Source organism: Microcebus murinus, chromosome 2 (genome assembly GCF_040939455.1).
Source record: "Microcebus murinus isolate Inina chromosome 2, M.murinus_Inina_mat1.0, whole genome shotgun sequence".
NCBI lineage: Eukaryota > Metazoa > Chordata > Mammalia > Primates > Cheirogaleidae > Microcebus > Microcebus murinus.
In genome coordinates, this window is record NC_134105.1 from 19,635,187 (window position 1) to 19,642,138 (window position 6,952).

At 43.2% G+C, this 6,952-nt stretch overlaps 3 non-coding genes across 3 annotated transcripts; all 3 read left to right on the top strand.

Moving 5' to 3' along the window:
• The first annotated feature begins 1,314 nt into the window (after positions 1-1,314).
• Positions 1,315-1,418, top strand: LOC142869717 (U6 spliceosomal RNA). Its single transcript, XR_012918291.1, has one exon. It is a non-coding gene; the product is annotated as a U6 spliceosomal RNA (small nuclear RNA).
• Positions 1,419-5,970: 4,552 nt separating this feature from the next.
• Positions 5,971-6,175, top strand: LOC142869791 (small nucleolar RNA SNORA73 family). Its single transcript, XR_012918348.1, has one exon. It is a non-coding gene; the product is annotated as a small nucleolar RNA SNORA73 family (small nucleolar RNA).
• A 499-nt stretch (positions 6,176-6,674) lies between these two features.
• Positions 6,675-6,878, top strand: LOC142869790 (small nucleolar RNA SNORA73 family). The gene has a single exon (XR_012918347.1). It is a non-coding gene; the product is annotated as a small nucleolar RNA SNORA73 family (small nucleolar RNA).
• Positions 6,879-6,952: the final 74 nt, after the last annotated feature.

Genomic DNA, 6,952 nt, shown 5'->3' on the forward strand with positions numbered 1-6,952 from the left:
AGTACTTGTATCCCAGGATTGATTCAATATGGACCATATATAAATGGACCTCAGGCTGACATCACAAAAGGACAGTAGTACTTCATGTCCTCCTCTCTGGCAAGCAGCCCAGTGTCAATCCAGGTGGCTTCAGCAATGACTCACTCTCTGTTTGTCACTGTAGAGACTGGCCTTTTTCAGTGCATCACCCTTTACCAAGAGTTAAAAGAAACCATGAGTCAGAACTGTTCATGTCCTTAGATTCTACCTACTCCTGATTTCCCTTCTACTAGCCCTCCAAAGAGGCCTCAAATTGCTATTGCCCTTGTGAGGTTAAAGTGTCTCCAGGAGCCTGTTTTAGAGGTACACATTGTCCAGTGTTTGCTGAGACAATGAATGAATTTTGAGTCTTTGTGGATTTAGACAGGAAAGGGAAGCTTGGAAAACCACTATCAGAAAGGCCAGGTCCTGGGCTGGGCATGGTGGCTCACACCTGTAATCCCAGCACTTTGAGAGACTGAGGCAGGAGGATCCCTTGAGGCGAGGAGTTCAAGATCACCCTGAGCAACAAAGCAAGATCCTGTCTCAAAAACAGTTTTTTGGCCAGGCGTGGCGGCTCATGCCTACAATCCTAGCACTCTGGGAGGCTGAGGCGGGTGGATCGTTCAAGCTCAGGAGTTCCAGACCACCCTGAGCAAGAGCGAGACCCTGTCTGTACTATAAATAGAAAGAAATTAGCCAAACAACTAAAAATAGAAAAAATTACCCGGGCATGGTGGCACATGCCTGTAGTCCCACCTACTCGGGAGGCTAAAGCAGGAGGATCACTTGAGCCCAGGAGTTTGAGGTTGCTGTGAGCTAGGCTGATGCCACAGCACTCTAGCCCAGGCAAGAGAGTGAGACTCTGTCTCCAAAAAAAAAAAAAAAAAAAGGAATTTTGCCTCCTGCATAAAGCATAGAGGTCACCTGACAGGAACAAACACTTAATTTCCCTCCATTTGGCACCAAGGACACACACACACATACTTATTTAATGCTTACCTCCTTCCTACTCCCCCAAAAGAACCAAGAGTTTTGACTCAATTTTTGCATCAATCTATTGCCCTATCACCTGCTTTTCCTATATTCCCTCCCATAATCTATCCAATGTTAAACAACTTAAATTCCTATGCCAGGCAGCTGAGCCAAGTTATTGACCGAGGGAGGAAAAAGAAGTGATGGAGATGTTACCTGAACAGGTTTCTTGGCATTGGTTTATGATCTCTGGTCCATACACACTGTTTTCCCTATATAAAACCATATTCACTCAACTCATTAAAATCTAAACTAAATCTGGTGTTCACTCCAGCACATATACTAAAATTGGAACCATACCAAGAAAATTAGCATGTCCCCTGCACAAGGATGACACACAAATTCTTGAAGCATTCCATATTTTTAAAATAAAATAAGTTCCAACTAAAATGGCTTTCTCTGTGGTCATTAGTGACTTCTCAGTCAAATGCCACATCCAAAGTCCTATTTTCAGTTAATGTACTTCACCACTCTGGCAGCATTTATTTGTTGCTTTGGGCAATGACCTAGCCCTCAAAACTCTTCTTTCTGGGCTTCCGAGGCACCATTGTCTTCTCGTTCTACTTCTCCTAGCATGTTTTCTTCGTCCTGCTGGCTTCTTCCCTGACCACTGTTTAAATGCTGGGTTTTTGTACTTACACAAACCTAGGTGGAAAAATAAATAAATAAATGCCGGGTTTTTATGTCCTTTTATCACTTTCCCTGTTTTCCCAAGGTGAGTTCCATCAAAACGCTTATTCTGACAACTTCTAAATCTGTTTTCACCAACTCAGATTTCTTGCTGGAACTCTAATCCCATATAACTAATTGCCCTTTGGACACATACACACCCAGGTAACTTATATGCACCTCCTATGTGGACCTTACACTCTCCCTTCACAACCTGCTTTCCCAATTACCAGGGTTAAAGACCACTATAGGTTCAGCCTTCCAAGCCTGACACTGTGGTACCATCCTTGAGTTCCTCTCTTAAATATGAAGTTCACTGGGACAACAAATCCTACCTCAGAAATATTTCCTGGATTGTTTGAGGACAGGAGTTCAAGACCAGCCTGGGCAACATAGCAAGACCCTATGTCTCCAAAACATCTTTAAAAATCAGCTAAGTGGCCGGGCGCGGTGGCTCATGCCTGTAATCCTACCACTCTGGGAGGCCGAGGTGGGAGGATTGCTTGAGCTCAGGAGTTTGAGACCAGCCTGAGTAAGAGCGAGACCCCATCTCTACTAACAATAGAAAGAAAATTAGCTAGACAACTAAAAATATATATATAAAATATTAGCCGGGCATGGTGGCACATGCCTGTAGTCCCAGCTACTCAGGAGGCTGAGGCAGGAGGATTGCTTGAGTCCAGGAGTTTGAGGTTGCTGTGAGCTAGGCTGACACCATGGCACTCACTCTAGCCTGAGCAACAAAGTGAGACTCTGTCTCAAAATAAATAAATAAAACGACCAGTTCTTAAATATTTTGGGTTCCTCACCCCTTTACAACCTTAAAAATTATTTAGAATTCCAAAGAATTTTTGTTTCTATGGGTGATATCTATCGATACTGTACAAAAATTAAATCTGAGAAATTTTTAAAATATATATTAATACATTTTGAAATAATAATTCTATTACATGTTCCCATTAATGATGTATTTTTATGAAAAAACTTCTCTGAAAATAGAAGAGTAGCATTGTTTTACATTTTTTGCAGATCTCTTTAATGTCTAGTTTAATAGAAGGCAGTTCAATTCTTTTAGCTACCGTGTTTCCCCAAAAATAAGACCTACCCATAAAATAAGCCCCAGCAGGATTTCTAAGCATTTGTGCAATATAAGCTCTACCCCAAAAATAAGACCTAGTGATAGCTGTGGCTACACAGCATATCTGCACAACCCATGCATTTCGTCGCAGAGCGGTAAAGAAGATGAGCAACCCTTCTCATCTGCCCCATGAGAGCTCTATTGCTCCACATGAGAGATTGGGGCCAATGGTTCTAAAGGAAATAGAGTTGCAAGAAATTCAGGATGGAATTCGGGATTTGGAGAGTTATAATGATGTTCCAGAAGAAGACGACTTAACTATACTTGAATAAATGTAGATTGTTGTACTGTACTTTAAAAAAAAAACACATCCCCTGAAAATAAGCCCTAGGGTGTCTTCTTGAGGAAAAATAAATATAAGACCCTGTCTTATTTTCAAGGAAACACGGTACTTCTACATTCAATCTGTTGGCGTATGTTGTTTTTATTAAAGTATATAGTTTAAGACTTTGGTGTAAGTCTCTCACACATATGTAGTTGGAAAAGGTGTTAGCCATTCTTTCAAATAAAATGTTATTCCATGAAAAAATGTGGGGTGGAGCACAGTGGCTCACACCTGTAATCCTAGCACTTTGGGAGGCTAAGGTGGGAGGGTCAATTAAGGCCAGGAGTTTGAGACCAGCCTGAGCAAGAGCAAGACCCCATCTCTACAAAAACTAGAAAAATTAGCCTGGTGTGGTGGCACTCACCTATAGTCCCAGCTACTCAGGAGGCTAAGGCAGGAGGATCACTTGAGTCCAAGAGTTTCAGGTTACAGTGAGTTATGATGACCCTACTGTGCTCTATCCTGGGAGACAGAGTAAGACTCTGTCAAACAAATAAATAAAATGAAGAAATGTATGTTTACCTGTTTATTATAAAGGTTATTACAAAGGATATAGATGAAGAGTTTCCACACTCTCTTGGATTTGCCACCTTTCAGGAACCTCCACTGTTCAGCTATGCTCAAGCTCCAAACACACCATAAACGCTTCCTCTCAGTATAGTCCAGCTGTGATAGCTATCAATTTATGCAATATTCACCTAACTCCCTACTCAAAACTCTATCACATTTGCAACATTTCATGTATAATATCTATCTTAAGCATTCTCTACTTGCTTTCTTTAAATTAGGAGGGTTCGTGTGTGTGGTACAACATACATAACATAAAACTTACCATTTTAACCAGTTTTTTTTTTGTTTTTTTTTTTGAGACAGAGTCTCGCTTTGTTGCCCAGGCTAGAGTGAGTGCCGTGGCTTCAGCCTAGCTCACAGCAACCTCAAACTCCTGGGCTCAGGCGATCCTCCTGCCTCAGCCTCCCGAGTAGCTGGGACTACAGGCATGTGCCACCATGCCCGGCTAATTTTTCTATATATATTAGTTGGCCAATTAGTTTCTTTCTATTTATAGTAGAGACAGGGTCTCGCTCTTGCTCAGGCTGGTTTCGAACTCCTGACCTCGAGCAATCCGCCCGTCTCGGCCTCCCAGAGTGCTAGGATTACAGGCGTGAGCCACAGCGCCCGGCCTAACCAGTTTTTAAGTGTATAATTTAGTGGCTTTAAGTACATTCACACTATTTTGCATAGGAGGTTTTTAATTTTAGCCAATTTGTCTAAGAGCACTTCCATCCTATTTCCCTACGCATTTAGAAAATGTTTCCTTCACTAGTGACAGGGCAAAATCAATTTTTTTGAGACTCTGCATTTCTCTAGATGTCTTTTTCTACTTTGCAGACTTACTATTCCAAAGGGTTTTTTTTACTAGTTTATTTAATGGCATATCCTACAGACTATGTGCAGTGATTGCAGAGAAGTAAACTTTCTATCCATCTGCATACCCACAAATGTATTTTTGCAATTTATTTAATACATTGGCCAGGAGTGGTGGCTCAAGCCTGTAATTCTAGCACTCTGGGAGGCCGAGGTGGGAGGATCGCTCCAAGTCAGTAGTTCAAGACCAGCCTGAGCAAAAGCTATATCCCGTCTCTATTAAAAATAGAAACTAATTGGCTAACTAATATATATAGAAAAAATTAGCTGGGCATGGTGGCACGCGCCTGTATTCCCAGCTACTGGGGAGACTGAGGCAGGAGGATTGCTTGAGCCCAGGAGTTTGAGGTTGTTGTGAGTTAGGCTGACGCCATGGTACTCTAGCCTGGGCAACAGAGCGGGGACTGTGTCTTAAACAAACAAACAAACAAACAAAACAATTTATTTAATACATTCTCCGGCAAGATCCCAAGAGAAAGCTCAACTGTCACGAGAGGACCCAGAGACAGGTAGGGGTGGAGCTCAGCCTGCAGTATATTCCCAGTAGCCTTAGCGAGTTTCCGATTCTCTAACTGCGCATGTTCTTGCGCAGGCGTACTAGGCATTTCCTGACTTCCGGGTACTTCACAAAGTATAAATAAGAATGCTTTGAGCTCAGTCGGTCTTTTGGAGGGCGACTCGCTATTGTGGAGTATGCGGTTTGGTAAGTCTCTTTGCCCGTATAGCTCCTCTGCCGAGTCCCTCGGTTTGGCAACCAGCCTTTCCCATGAGGTTCGTGCTGTTGAGGGAGTTTGCCTTCAGGGGCGTCCAAACCCACTGCACTTACGTGCGAGCAGGTTTGGGCCGGATGCGGGCCGTGGAGACCCAGGCCCGCGCGGCTGCCACCGACTGGCCCGGACGCTGAAGGTGCAGCACCGCTTGCACGGTTCTCCACTATTGCCTGTTGAGCTGTTTATCTTCTTAGTGGACGTGTTGTCCTCAATCCCCATTCGTGTTTGAGGATTTTTGTAATTTCGAGGCAAATGGCTCCAAGTTCTGCTGCTGCTTGTCTTTTGTAATGGATAGGACATTCTACAACCCCACATGCTCGTGGGGTCAATTGTGCTTTTGCCATTACCTTGCGCAGAGTACTGAGATTTTTAGTTTAGTTTGGGATGTCTGAAAATTAAGATTGCCGATAGGTGACATGATCCAGTTTTGTTTTTTTTTTTAACTTAGCCATTCAGGATAGTCCATCAACAGATGGTCCGTTTTGAAACGGAATTTTTGGAGCGGTTTTGGATATTAGAGACTGCGGTAGCTTGGCTATCCTGGGAAACTTTGTCAATTAGATGCAAAGTTGTCTGTAAAATTTGACTCTACAACGTGGATACACTCGGGAGGTCACTCTCCCCGGGCTCTGTCCAGGTGGCATAGGGGAGCATAGGGCTCTGCCCCGTGACGTACAGTCCCTTTCCACAACGTTGGAGATAAAGCTGGGCTTTGTGTCTGCGCCTGCATATTCCTACGACTTCTCAGAGTCCTGTGGACAATGACTGGGGAGACAAACCATGCAGGAGACAGCTGTCTAGAATGCACAATCTTGATCTTGATTCGTCTTCAGTTATTTTCACTTACTGATAGGTTAATATCTTGTTTTGCAGAATTCATTAACGACTCCAAATAATTCTTTGGGGTAAGTAAGTCTCTGAATTGTTTTGGCTTGCCAGTGCTTTTGAACAGTTTCTGTAAGAAATGGGAGTGAGGTGACCCTTGTTTTCCTTAGTCGAGATCTGTCTCTAAGACATTCTGAGCTCAAAACTCTTGTTATATGCAAGTATAAACTTTGGTACGTTTTTATAGTTACAGTGACATAATTTCTTAAGTGTACGTTCATGTTCTGTGAATTTTTATTAATCAGCTCAGTACATAGGTAAAGGGAGGCAGGGGTTCTAGCCCTAATGGACCCTAGGAACTCAGACAAGTTTATTCTGCCTGTGTAGTCTGAGAAAAAGAATATAGGCCTTGAAAATGTGTGGAGGGGTGACCATCTAGCAATATTGTTTGTCACTAACCACAAGTGATCCAACGTGGATACCCTGGGAGGTCACTCTGCCCAGGCTCTGTCCAGGTGGCATAGGGGAGCATAGGGCTCTGCCCCGTGACGTACAGTCCCTTTCCACAACGTTGGAGATAAAGCTGGGCTTTGTGTCTGCGCCTGCATATTCCTACGACTTCCCAGAGTCCTGTGGACAATGACTGGGGAGACAAACCATGCAGGAAACATGTCTAGTGTATCAAAATTTCAAGTGAAAGTCTGATCTTCGGATGTCTAATCATTGTTTGTTTTCCTTTAGGAAAGA